The sequence below is a fragment of the Triticum aestivum genome, chromosome 7B (assembly GCF_018294505.1).
Source record: "Triticum aestivum cultivar Chinese Spring chromosome 7B, IWGSC CS RefSeq v2.1, whole genome shotgun sequence".
Lineage (NCBI taxonomy): Eukaryota > Viridiplantae > Streptophyta > Magnoliopsida > Poales > Poaceae > Triticum > Triticum aestivum.
In genome coordinates, this window is record NC_057813.1 from 615,110,336 (window position 1) to 615,123,616 (window position 13,281).

General features: G+C 44.8%; 1 long non-coding RNA gene across 1 annotated transcript; it reads right to left on the reverse strand.

Annotated features, from left to right (window-relative positions):
• Positions 1–2,082: 2,082 nt before the first annotated feature.
• On the reverse strand, positions 2,083–5,845 carry LOC123161262 (uncharacterized). Its single transcript, XR_006480626.1, has 3 exons — positions 5,439–5,845; positions 4,051–5,338; positions 2,083–3,839 (listed from the first exon to the last, which is right to left on the reverse strand). It is a non-coding gene; the product is annotated as an uncharacterized lncRNA (long non-coding RNA).
• Positions 5,846–13,281: the final 7,436 nt, after the last annotated feature.

Sequence of the window (13,281 nt, forward strand, 5' to 3'; positions counted from 1 at the left end):
TGTCGTGTACAAGGGTAAGGTTCCCGGAGTCTACGACGACTGGGAGGAGTGTAGGAGACAGGTTCACCGTTTCAGCGGTAATAGTTACAAAGGAAAAACCACTAGGGCGGAGGCCGAATCTAGATATGCCCGCTATCTAGCGGGAGAGAGGAGGGAGCGTTGGAGGAACCGGATGAAGACCAGTTTGATCGCGATGATGCTCATCGTGATGACCACAACTCTCTTTTATGTGATGGTAGTTTAGATGATCGATATCGACTTGTAATGTGAAGACAAACTCGATACTCGCGGTCTTGAGACTTGTAATGTTTTATCTTTGTTCGGTCTTTTGAATTCGGAGACTAATATGATGAATTGTATTCGGAGACTAATCTTCTATTGTATTCGATGAATCTGATGTTGTTGTGTGCTGCTGTCTATATTCTGTCCAATAATATATTTTATAACCTATGCAAAAATCAGAAAAGAAAAAAAAACAAATATTCATACTAATGGCGCATCAAGGCAGAGTGCGCCATTAGTATGCCAAAGGATACTAATGGCACACCAAGGCAGAGTGCGCCATTAGTATGCCAAAGGATACTAATGGCACACCAAGGCAGAGTGCGCCATTAGTGTGACAAGGCACATGGTTACATATGACCCTCCGGGAGGCATACTAATGGCGCATGGAGTTATATACTAATGGCGCACTGCCAGGTGCACCATTAGTATACCAGATACTAATGGCGCACCAGTGGTACGCCATTAGTAAAAAATTCTAATGGCGTGCTACTAATGGCGCACCGGTAGTGCGCCATTAGTAGGCAAAACCGGTGCGCCATTAGTAGGCCTTTTCCTAGTAGTGCTAGGAATTTTATTACTACATTAATAGAGGAAAAAGTAATCTCACTCTTTGTAAGAACACTAGTGGTTGGGGCGCACCCTTGGTGCGCCTCCTGAGAGGAAGGTCAGGCGGTGCTAGGTAGGAGGCAACCCTTTCACCTATTTTTTCTTTGTTCTGTTTAGCACATGGATACTTGAAGGATTGGGAGGAGGTGGCGTAAAAAGTAAGAGAAAGGAATTCAGCAAGTGATGATAGGAGAATAAAGTATACTTCAAGGATATGATGAGCGTAATATATTGGAGCTTAACGTATATACTTCAGAATTAACCTCCCATCACTTGTTCACAGATTTGTAAACGATTATTGGAGAATACAGGATTCCTAGAAATAGACCGAGGAGACATACTTACCTAAGTGATTGCCGGACGACCGAGGCTGAGCCCTCTCTGTCGCCCTCTTTCCTGGCCTGACAGCGAGAGTCTAGTGGCAAGCCAAAGGGGATACGAACGGGTGTAGTAGCACGGTCAGGAAGTTGACGTCTTGTGGCACGGTCAGATCATGCTGCTGGCTCCAGCAGGGAGGCGTACCACAGATCAAAATCGCTGCCGCCTTCACCTCTCATGTGCTCCTCCCACGGCCCGCATGCAAATCTCACCAAAAATGCACAATGAACAGATTACCTCAAAGGTGATTCCTGTAATGGATCATGGACAACTGAATAGGTGAATATGATTCATTGTCCCAAAAGAATGTTAATGTTAAAAAGATATAGTTATCGATATACCAGTAGACGGGTTTATTTGTTAAAAGAAACATACATAGAAATATATAAAATGCAATCTGTAACAAGTTAAACTAACCAGTTAGCATGGCAAAAATGTTGATGTCACAAACATGATGTAGTTCTGTTTTCAGAATCTATTTGCTGCTGAATCTATTCCAGTGTAACTGTCCAACTGAAAATTAATCAGAGCTAATTCAGCGAGGTTAAAGCTGAACATGATGTAATTGGGGGGGGGGGGGGGGGGGGGAGCAAGGGACGTAAAGGAAAGTAGGTTCAGCAGCAACCAGCAAACGAATAGATTCTGAAAACAGTGTACATATACAGAAAAATAAAATAGGAATGTAAAGTGTCCTATTACTCCCTCATGTGAAGGCCCAAAGCTATTTTCAAAATAGTTTTATAAGCTAGCTCTAGATTTTATAGGTCATAGTAATCAGAACAATTTTGTAAGGTGGCTCTAGATTTTATACGATTCAAACAAGAAGCACAAGACACATGATTGTGCAACTGATGTATAGTCACCCTCAAGTGGGAATAGCCCACCGCTGATACGTATAGATGAAAAATTACATCCAAACATGCCAGTGTTTTTAGGACATTAAATAGACATTGATGCATATAGTGTTTGCTAACTCCATATCGACTCACATGGAAATTTGCGATGTTTTAGCAAGCCCACTATTTTTCTAATTAACTGGACATAATCTAAAAACCAATATTGGAAATGGATGTTCTCCTGGTTAGGATACAGGGCTGCTAATTATCGTTGTTTCCCGACCTCAAACAAATGGACAGTGATCACACCTCGGAACCTGCAACCTACAAACAGAGGTGCTTGATTTTTTGTAAAGTAGATCATCAAATTAACTACTACAGAAAAAAAAAAGAACACTCACCTTGAACTATTGCAGGAAAGGTAAAAGCAGTCTTAAATTAACTACTATTATTTTTACTGATGTACTATTGTTCAGACTGATTATGAACTACTATGGAAAAAACAAAGAACAATTGAACTGAACTATTACATGAAAGATAAAGCAGTCTCAAATCATTTGTTCTTTCCGAGTTGAAAAACTCCTTCTAGAGCAAATGGTAAAGCTGGCCATGGAAAGGAACACGCTAAGATGCCGACGAAAGTGAATCGATTAAAATAAATATAAAAATCTGTATGTGAACAATAAGGACGGGGTTAGTGCTTTTAAGCACCATATCAAGATCCTTTCTGCTCACAACAAATCAATTCCAAAGAGTTTTTGAGATATTGTACAGTAGAGAATTCTGGACCAGATTCCTTTATTAGGGATTGGCACATAATAGTCTATGACTTGCAAGATAATGCTTAAAATTAAACAGTTGACAAGAAACCTGAGCATCCAACCCAATTCAATTCAGTCGGCATGTAACCACCAGAGAACCATCAGATCTGATAAAGAACATATCTATGGGCGGAATGCATGATACAAGGCAAGGTGCCTTTATGTGTCAGATCTGAAATGCAATGCACACGATCAACAAGTAAATTTTCATCAAAGTAGTAATACATCCTCGCACAAAAGTTGTGCAAACAGTTGCATCCAAGAGTTATGATATATAAGGCATAGTTGCACAATCCTTTCCGATGAAATATTTATACATAAAAATGGCAAGAGAAATGTTGCATTTGTTCACAACATGGTAAGAGTGACATGGCTTCTAATGTTACAAATCAGTCGCCAAATGTTTTCAGCAAGAAACTTCTTGCTGACAAGGAGGTGATTTACTATTTTATTTGTTCCATTTGAAATTCACATTACAGAAGTGGGAAATAGAACAAAGAAAGTACAGGAAAAGATGCAGTGTCTAAATTAAATGCAGAGACAGATCAATTTGTTCCAATATGCACTGTCTAAATAAGCACTTCCATTGCAGGCATAATCAGGGGAAAACAGGACAAAGAAAGGACAAGATAAGATGATGTACATGAATGGCCTCACCTACATGTTTTGTCGGTAGACCCTAACAACAAATTCTTGTGTACTTGTCCAAATGTGCTTTTACACTGAACACATAATTAACGCCCCAGAATTGTAATATGACCCATCTTACTTTGCTTCCAAATACGTGGAAAAACAATTCTTTAAATAATACTCAATGGCACAGGAATGCAATAAGCAGAATTATAACCTTTCTGCAACAAATAGCTATGTGTGTGTGCAGAACCCGCCTTTGCATGCCAATAGACTGATGCACCTGAAATATTTAGCGCCCTCTTAATCAGCTAATGGGCCAAAAAAAAACAAAATGCGTTGTAGCAATTGGTATTTGGTAACCAGTATAATAACATGGTGACCTACAAAATTAATGAGTTACTAAATAATAAAGCAAATATTGACCTAACTATCAATGTTTAACATAGCAAAACATGGAGGGCAAATCAACACAAAATCAAATATATACATACCTCATCATAGCCCAGGATTTTGTTCATTATGGCTGAGGGTGCTTCAATTACAGGGTTACCAACAGGAAGTCCAAGAATAGCACGTAGATGTTGCTCGTATTGTGAAGAGTGCTATGTCTGGATTATAAAGTGTCCACTAATGTGAGCCCTAGGGGCTACTTCGTTCGATAAAACCTAGTGAAATTATCAATGAGAGAAAGATCCAACATCAACATAGGAGGATTCAATTATATAAGACATGTATAAATGTTCGAACAAACTGGATTGGCATTTGCTAAAGATAGTCCGGCAACAAAAACACCAACACCTTCTAATGATTTGATAGTTTTTTTCAGCTACATTGGTAGCTAACTTCTTCATTATCTCAGGTATCTCAGCATGAGCTTCAACGACATGACAGACGTTATCCCTGAATGTTCCAGATAAAGGCATCCTATTTTGCGAATTAGGAAAATGTGGAAAGGCATAAATAATAATAAGCAAGACCTGAAATAAATGTATCTTACTTATGAATGGTTTCAATGACAGGATAACCGACTGTACAACCATCTCTGCACCTTGCCACAATTACAGAAAGCTATCCATGTAGATGACTAGAGGGTTCACAAACATGAAATAAACAACATGGTCATGTGTTTCAGAGATAATCAAAGCCCGCATATTGTTATTTGTTCGCATCATTCAACTTATTTTCCAATTGTTCTCCGGTGTTGTAAACTGAAGGTGTTGGGATTTTCCAGGTGCCAAATGTTTGTCGGGTTAAGGGAGGTGTAAACACAAGTAAGAAAAGGAAAATGGATTCAGCACGAATCTATATAGGATCTCTGTTGTTCCTGCAACGTCCGTCCATCTCAACATCGATCTTCTTCACGCCATTGAAGATGAGGAGGAGAGTGGCGACCGCTTGGCCAGCAAGCCAGCCACCGCGATCCAACCGTGCTAGATCCCATCAAAGACACATCAAAAGACTTAAATATGAAGAGAGGGAGGGGGAAGCGGAGTGGGAGCAACAATCTGAGTATACCTAGGAATGAGCAAACTGTTGCTTCCTGTCATCGAGCCGCTGCTGCTTCCCACAGGCGTCCTCGCCCATCTCCGCGTCCTGTGCGGTGAGTGGCTAGGCGATGGCGACAGCGTCATGGACGGCTCGGAGGCGAGGGCGACGACGCCGTGGACCGCTCCACCTCCTGGTTATTCTCTGCCCCACGAGCGAAGGGCGAGTCGATAGCCTCGCGGACGGCTCGGCTTCCTCGTCCATCTCTCTGTCGCCCGTGCTGGTGAACTGCTTCTGCCGCCAGGAAGAGCAGCGGAGTGTGAAGAGGTGAGAAGCCAGAAGGAACGACGGGGAAATCAGAGCAACGAGAGAAGGGGCGGAGAGGCATACCCACCGGTCCAGATTTGGTCCTCCGACGCCTTGGCTGAGTCGAGCGGCCCCATCTCCCATCTACCATCTCCTCGTCGCTGGAGGAGAGAGCCGCTTTGGATCAATGCGACGGGGAAGGAGGCGTCCGTGCAGCACCGAGGCCCCGCAGGTCGCTGCCGCCCAGGCCGTGCACCACCGCCTGCTGGTTCTCCAGATCGCACCCGGCCACAGCGCCACCATATATCGGCACGTCACAGGAGTGGACATGGCAGCCTCCACAGGCAGAGCAGAGCGAAGACGGCGGGGTGCAGAGGAACCAACGTCATGGAGACGCGGGCAGAGTAGAGCGGGCTGAGGCGCGGGCGGAGCTGGGCGGGACGGCGGGTTCAGTCGCGGGCGGCGGCGGTGATTTGGGGAGAGAGGAGAGGAGAAGGCTGCGTGTGGACGAAGACTAGCCACAATGGTGAGTAACATACACTAACATACACATATCTCTAGACCATGTTACTATTTCCTCCTTTCCGTTTTATAGGGCTTATCTCAAAATTTTAGTTTTTTCATTTTATAAGGCTCAATTTAGTTGTTCCCCATCACATGTTCAGATTCCAAGGTACATTAAATCATTGCATGCAAGTATTAATAGAAAATTGACCAATGCATGTACTTTATGCATGCATGCATTGCAATTAATGCATTGATAAACATAATTTTTTGAGGAAAACTAGAGCATTAATTAGGTGCTTTTGCAAACTACAAAAAATATTCCACCACTCACCATCTATCTTGGTTGGTGAGATTTTTGAATTAAGCCGTATAAACCGAAAAGGAGGGAGTACTTTCATAGTGGGTAGTAACATAAGTGTGGTAACATGCAAAGATTGCATTAGGACATGTGGTGTTACAGTAACTAGCTAAGTTATTATAACTATCTCTCTCCTCATTAACTCATTGCCACATAAGCAAATTTGCTGAGTTGGACTCGATGTTACAGCTGAAGTTACTCCCACTGTGGCTAGTCGAAGAGAAACGGAATGGATTCTGACGCGGCCCCCGATTGCCTTTTTCCTCGCCCACCCAATCACCAACGCGTTTCTTTTGTCGTACCTGTGATGACGTGGAACGAGCGAGCAAGCGCCGTTTGCGCGACCGTTAATGGGTTTGATTATGATAAATTATCGAGAATGCACACAATCAACATGCCAACTATCTCAAAGCTAAAAGGCGAAACAATATCCAAGAAGAGCAGTGCCAACAGTATTATTTTTCAGATACTAAAAATTTTGTAACGAGAGGGTGTTGGGGGGGGGGGGGGGGGGGGGGGGGGGGAGGCAGACCATTTTGTGAAGGAAACCACTAAATCCTGATCACCAAAAATAGATGATGCCACCTTTGTTCACATGAAAAAAGGCACTCCCTCTTTCCCATTTTTTAGGCGTATTAGTCGTTAGCACAAAAATTAGCACATCGATCGTTACATGAGCCAACGTATGAGGGAGGCATCCACGACTGAAAAAGAAGGCATGCATGATCTCCTTTGACGAGGCTAACCGTACGAGAGGCCCGTCGACCTTCTTTTTTCTAAAAAAGTAGGTTCGTTGGTGAGGGTGTAGCTACGCGTCTTACTTTATGAGATTACTAGGACATAGGCCCGTGCGTTGCAACGGGCGATCAAAATCCTGGTTCATATCCTCTATTTCAACATGGCATCCCCCGTGTTGTTGCATATCCTCATTCGCGTCCTCTTTTTCTTTGTAAATGTGCAACAAGGAGTTGAGTCCGCATATGCCCCTGCATTGCAATGGAATAAAAAAAATCACACGCCCCTAACCCTTATAAGCATGGCTTGAGACGACCCTCCCACAAACCCTACACGTGTTGACATCCTCTATTTTAACAAGACACCCAATATGTGCAGTTGTTTATCTTCCTTCTCAGCCTCACAAAATATGGCCACAACAAATTTATGTCAATAGATTGAATGCAATATATTTTTAAACTATCTAATTATTTTCTATGCGAAACAAACTTATTTACATCTACATTAATGGTAAAGATATTCTCAAAAGACATGCATTTTTGGACTGGGCTTCTCGATTGCCATCAAGGTTTTAAATGTGGGTTCTTCATCATCATTCCTGGAGATGACTTTGATACACAAATTGTGATATCAATTTTCACTTGCTTGGAGATGTCGCCCTCAAACCAGTAGCTTTCTTCAGCATTCATCTGGTGAACTTGATGCTATCTATCACATTCTCAGGAACGTCAATGGCAATACTTATCAGTTTGAGAATATAATCAGTTTTTAGTTGTACAAATTCAGATCACCCTTCTATGAGTTCCTTTCAAAACTTCCAGGTAAAGGGATTTTAATGCACACTGTATCATGCATATGAGTTGAATAAAATTTAGCGCTGCAATGTGCCTTCCTTGTGAAAAAAAAATGTGACATGTAATGTCACATCACCGTTGAAAAAATTGATCCTTATGTACGCTCTCTGTTCATAAGAGGAAAGACTGAAAATATCACATAATCGGTTTTAGTGTTATCCTAATTTTTAACATTAGGTCAAAAGGTGTATATAATTCTATTTATATATGTATATTTTTTGTTAGCTGCATATTTAATTTTTGATGAAAATAAAGTTTTGTGATCAATTGCATCCGCGAACTTAGGTGTATCCCTAATGAAAAGCTAGGAGTCCGCAATATTTTCATTTGATCGAGGTTTCGTTTTATATATTTGCTTCGTACGACCATAATTTCCTCTAATTACAAGAGATGGCATGGTCCTCCCTTCCAGCCCCCATTTCATGCGAGTTAACTGATACACACACCGCGACTTTTTTATTGCGTCCTTTTCTTTATTCTTTCTTATATTACGAAATTCCTTTGCTTTCAAGGTTAAATAGGACCCACACTTCAGCCTCTGTTCATTATTCTTTATGTCCTATTTATTCTGTGACAACTCGTGGGCTATATAAACTGATAAAATATCATGTAAAATAGCTAGGTGGGACTATTTAAATGCATAATGAGCTGTGTAGTTAACATAAACAGGAGTTAGCTTAGCTGGTTGTAGCCTGAAGGAGGCAAATAGCAGGTCGTGGGCTTGATCCTTATTGCAAGTGGCAATTTTTTTGCGAATCCCTCTTCTAAGCACAAGAGCAGGCCCATGGCCCAGTATGTTTGTGACGTACACCAACAAAAGGCCGAGAGCAGCGCTGGCGTACATAGACCCAAGAAAGCAGCGGTAACGTATATGAATCTGTTTTGTAGCAAAAAATAGTACCACCTCATATATAGTAGAAAAAATATTAAATCACCTAAGTGGGACGAAATCAAGAATATCACCTTACTTTAATAGTAGGTATAGACATGCAAAAACTAATACACCCAAGGCTTTGAGAAGGAGGGAGCATGGCATGAAGCGAATGCCCTCTTCCTAGTCAGATTGCCAGCTAAAAAGACGTGAGAGCATCTACAACCACGATAGGCAAATCCGGTCCCTGCCTGCGGACAGTGACCGGGCGGGCCTCAAATATTCTCACTTGTAATCACATACGCTATATTCAAAACACCTAATGCATGCGAAGACATGCACGTCGGTCATTTTGGATGTTTTAGTCCGTGTTGGGCCAGCGGAATTGTTATAAACACCAAATAAATTAGTCGTACTTAAAATTTCCAGTGTAAAAACATTAGTTTTGGGCTGGCGTGGTTGTGGGATTTTAGTTCCATGTCGCCGCCGGAGGAGCCATGCGAGTGGCTTAAATAGCCGCATCGGGTAAAAGCATTAAGCTACTCTCTCTTTAGGGGCTATCAATGCTCGCATTGTGAAGGAGCTCATATCCTTCACAAAACGCGCATTGATGGCCGCTACTAATAGTGAGAAAGTATTTTTAAGAATGATTAATTTTTTCAATCATTTTTTCAAGCTCCTGCAAAAAAATCACGAAAAACCTAATCAGACAATGTGTCAAACACATAGAGGACAAGGTGCAGACGCAAGTGAAATCGGGTAGGTTGGAGGGGGATTTGGTGCAATTTTTGTTTGGGTCGGGCTGTCAGGTCCGACATGGCGGACGCGTCCGGTCACGCTTGGGCCGCTCCATATCTGCCCCATATTTGGGCTGGATATGAGGGGTGCCGGTGCATTTGAGGCCGGTTTAAAGTGTCCATTTGAGTCGCTTTTTAAAAAAAATCGATCAGTGACGGGGCCGTATTGGCACCCGGTTGTAGATGCTATGAGAGTCTATAGTTGTGCCTTGGCAGCCATTGCATGAACCTCTAAGTTAAGCCAGCTCATAGTTTCCACTCAGAGATGGAACCCAAAGTGGGAGCCATGCTAGAACATGAAGACAACACTCACAAGAAGGTTAGTAACACCAATGCACGCCACCATATCTGGGTCCTGAAATCAAGGTTTCCACGCAAGATTTACAACGAGCCACACTCAGCACATCAATTGCCATGGTAGATAAAAGACATCCATACATAGTTAAGACCTGCATGAAGAGCTTGGATATGACTTTGTGCATCCTCCAACGAAACCATGGAGGGTAGGTAGGTGGGATGAAGAGTGACACTGCATCAAGGGCCAACAGGCCGGTATACTCTAGATATGCTTTGGCATGCCACCATTGAAATGTGGCCCGCCACATCGGCAATGAGATGACTATAACGATGGCTGCTGAACCACGTGCACTTCTTCTTTTTTTGGCGGGAAAATATAGGATTTATTCCTCATAAATAGTTACAGTCCGCTAGCACGATTTGAGTTGCACTATCTGGCACCCGGTGCAACCAACTGTGCTACCATCAGATATACATATACTAGCAGGATTATGTGCAACTCTATTTTGAAGACACTCGATTTTCAATGGAATAAACCCACCCGATCCCACACGTCTCTTGATCTCCAAGATAGGATAGCCATATGCGAACCGGTCCAACGTGTTGTTTGTCAGTGCGGCAACCACAATCGCGTTATCTGACTGGATAACAATCGGTAAATCAGATCTCTGTGTACTCATAAATTGTCCATCCAGAATAGCACTAATCTCTGATTCAAGGGCATCTTTGCAATTAAACAAGTAACGATACATCCAAAAGATGATCTTTCCTTAGCTGTCTCTAAGAATCATGCCTGATTCAGCAAGCCCGGTCTCCTTCACGAACGAACCGTCAGCAGATAGTGCAACCCAACCTAAAGGAGGTCTAGGCCAGGTTGAAGGATGAATCGCCACAGGGCTCGTTGTGGTACTCTTCTCAACCAGGGGCATTTTTCCTTTGATAAGATAAATGTTGTACTTCTGAATTTGATCAAATGAAGGGAGGTAGCTGCACAGAAGATCCTTTATAATCTCAAGTGGAGGGACGCCCTTGTGGTGCAATTGATCATTAGGTAAAGACCATATATGAAAAATCATCGCCCGGACAGTCCCGCTCTGATCCGCCAGCTCTGATCGTCCGGCAGTCTGGACATCAACCATTCCTGTCCCGTATTTATTAACTCATCATTAGAGCATGGTTAATAGTATAGCCAACTGTTGTTTATATTATTTTTTTCAAAAAGAAGGATGACCCTCGGCCTCTGCATCACAATGATGCATGCAGTCAGATATTATTAATAACGTAAAATCTAGCAGTCAAACAACCTTGACCTGAAAATAAAGTGGAAAACAAACACTGGGGCCGTATACCTCGCGACAGTAACTACCAAGATAGCCACTAATCCTATGTTACAAGACACATCAGAAACAAAAAATACACAACTCCTAGGCTACGCCTTCAAGAAGGAATCGCCGGGCGTGCGCCGATGATGACGAGTCCACCACAAGGTTGGACTCCAGATTCTCATCCCCAAAGCTAAGCCTCAGTCCACCACCTTCAGCAAGGACACGACGCAGGTGCGTGTCGACATAGCTCGATCAGAGATCTTGTGTTTCCACCGGAGTGCATAAACTCGTCGTTGAATCCGTCTGTACCATCCGACCTTATCCGTCTACCAACGCCTGGATAGCCGGATACAACTAGAGAAGACAACGGAAGACAAAGGCGTCCCATACCGCCTGCCTCCCGCTACTGTCAGACCACCTTCAGTCCAACCGCAATAGACTAAACATGACACCTTGGCCAAAGCCAACGTGCATCACCTACTGGTAGCAGGCATGACTTAGACGTCTCCGAATAAGACATCGCCCGTAGCATCCGCTGGTAGCGCATGCACCGGTGGCTTCACCTGCCGGCGACAGGCACTACCCGACAACGCCGAAAGAGACACATGTGTCACTTGCCGAGCCGCATCGAACCTGATTTGTTGTTGGAGGGGATGTCCCATACAGCCACCAGCCTCAAAAAGGCCGTCACAACCTCATGATCCGGACTTGGAGTCGCCCACACGACTCCGGAGTCCTTCGCCGTAAATGAAGAGGGGCCACCGCCCCGATTTCGGGCACTACATGGACCACCCACCATCACGCCTGCCGTTGTCGTTGCCCATACAACGACAACTGCCCTCACGATCCCGCATCAAGCGTCATCGATGTCGGAGGAAGCTCCGGCCGCCACACACGTCCCCGCCTGCGGAATTCCAAGATCCGCCGCCACCGGCGCCGCTACAAGGACCCACCACTTGGCATGTCATCCCCGGCGGAGGGGACGCCGCCACCGCCATGTTTGGACCCATTCCGGAATCGCCGCCGCCACCGCCAAGACTGGATCCAGGCCAAACGCCGCCACCGCCACGGCCACACCCAGCCCCACCTCCATCTTCTAGCCAACTCAACCCACACCACCATAGACGCCTCCACCAAGAGCCACCACGCCGCCATGCATGGATCGAGGAAGATGGCCGCACCTCCGCGGAGCTAACGCCATCGCCGTGTTACTGCCCGAGAAGGAGGAGCAGCCATCCGCCGCAACCGTCGCACGCACAGGCTCTGCCCCGCGCTGTCCACCGATGGCGACGAAGGGGGAGAATGGATGGGATCGGGGCGGCTAGAAGGCTAGGATTGGCCCCCTCGCTCATCCTGGAGGGGCCGAGCGAGACGAGGGGGTACGAGGGGACGAGCCAACTATTGGCTATATGATATTGTCATGTTATGTATAGTCACCACTAATAGTCACACATACAATAAGGATAGCTATAAGGTTTGGCTACAAGAGTAGAGAGTGGCGATAGAGAGGATGGGCTCGCCTACTCCCGCTATGTGGCCCAATGGAACGGCCAGGCGGCAGTAGGAGCATTAAGTGCGAGCGTAGAAAAAGGCAACTGTACCTATCGTCAAACAGTAGCGTACCGTGATGCATCCGTTTACGGTGCCATTTAATATGACGGCGTGATGACGGCCAAACGGGCATAGGTTTCGGTGGTACAGAATCCGGCCCACGGCACATCACGTATGCGGACCATGCGTTCTAGCCCATCAACGGCGTGCTCGTGACGGATAAGCATCCTCCCCCGCCGTTTATTTTAGGTAAAAAAAAACGTATAGTCTATCCCTTTGGGGCGCCGCACGGTGCGAGAAGCTCAGACCTATGGCAACGACGGAGGCGGGAGGCAATGGATTTGGTTGACAGGTTTGTTTGCTGCCGCCTCTTTGGATTTGTAGTGACGGCGAATGTTACTAGACGCGCAGCTTAGGAGTGACAGGTTTGAGCAGGTTCCCGCTGCCGGATCTTGGAGGCCGCGACTACACAGCGGACGGCGACCCCGTCCAAACTCTGGTCTGCACAGCCGTCAAGTTCAGCATTGGTGATGTGGGTGATGCGGCGCTGGCAGTCCAACTAGACCTGAACAGCACCAGCAATAGCCTGAGCTTGCCGGCGCCGGACTCAGAACATTCAACGGGCAAAGATGATCC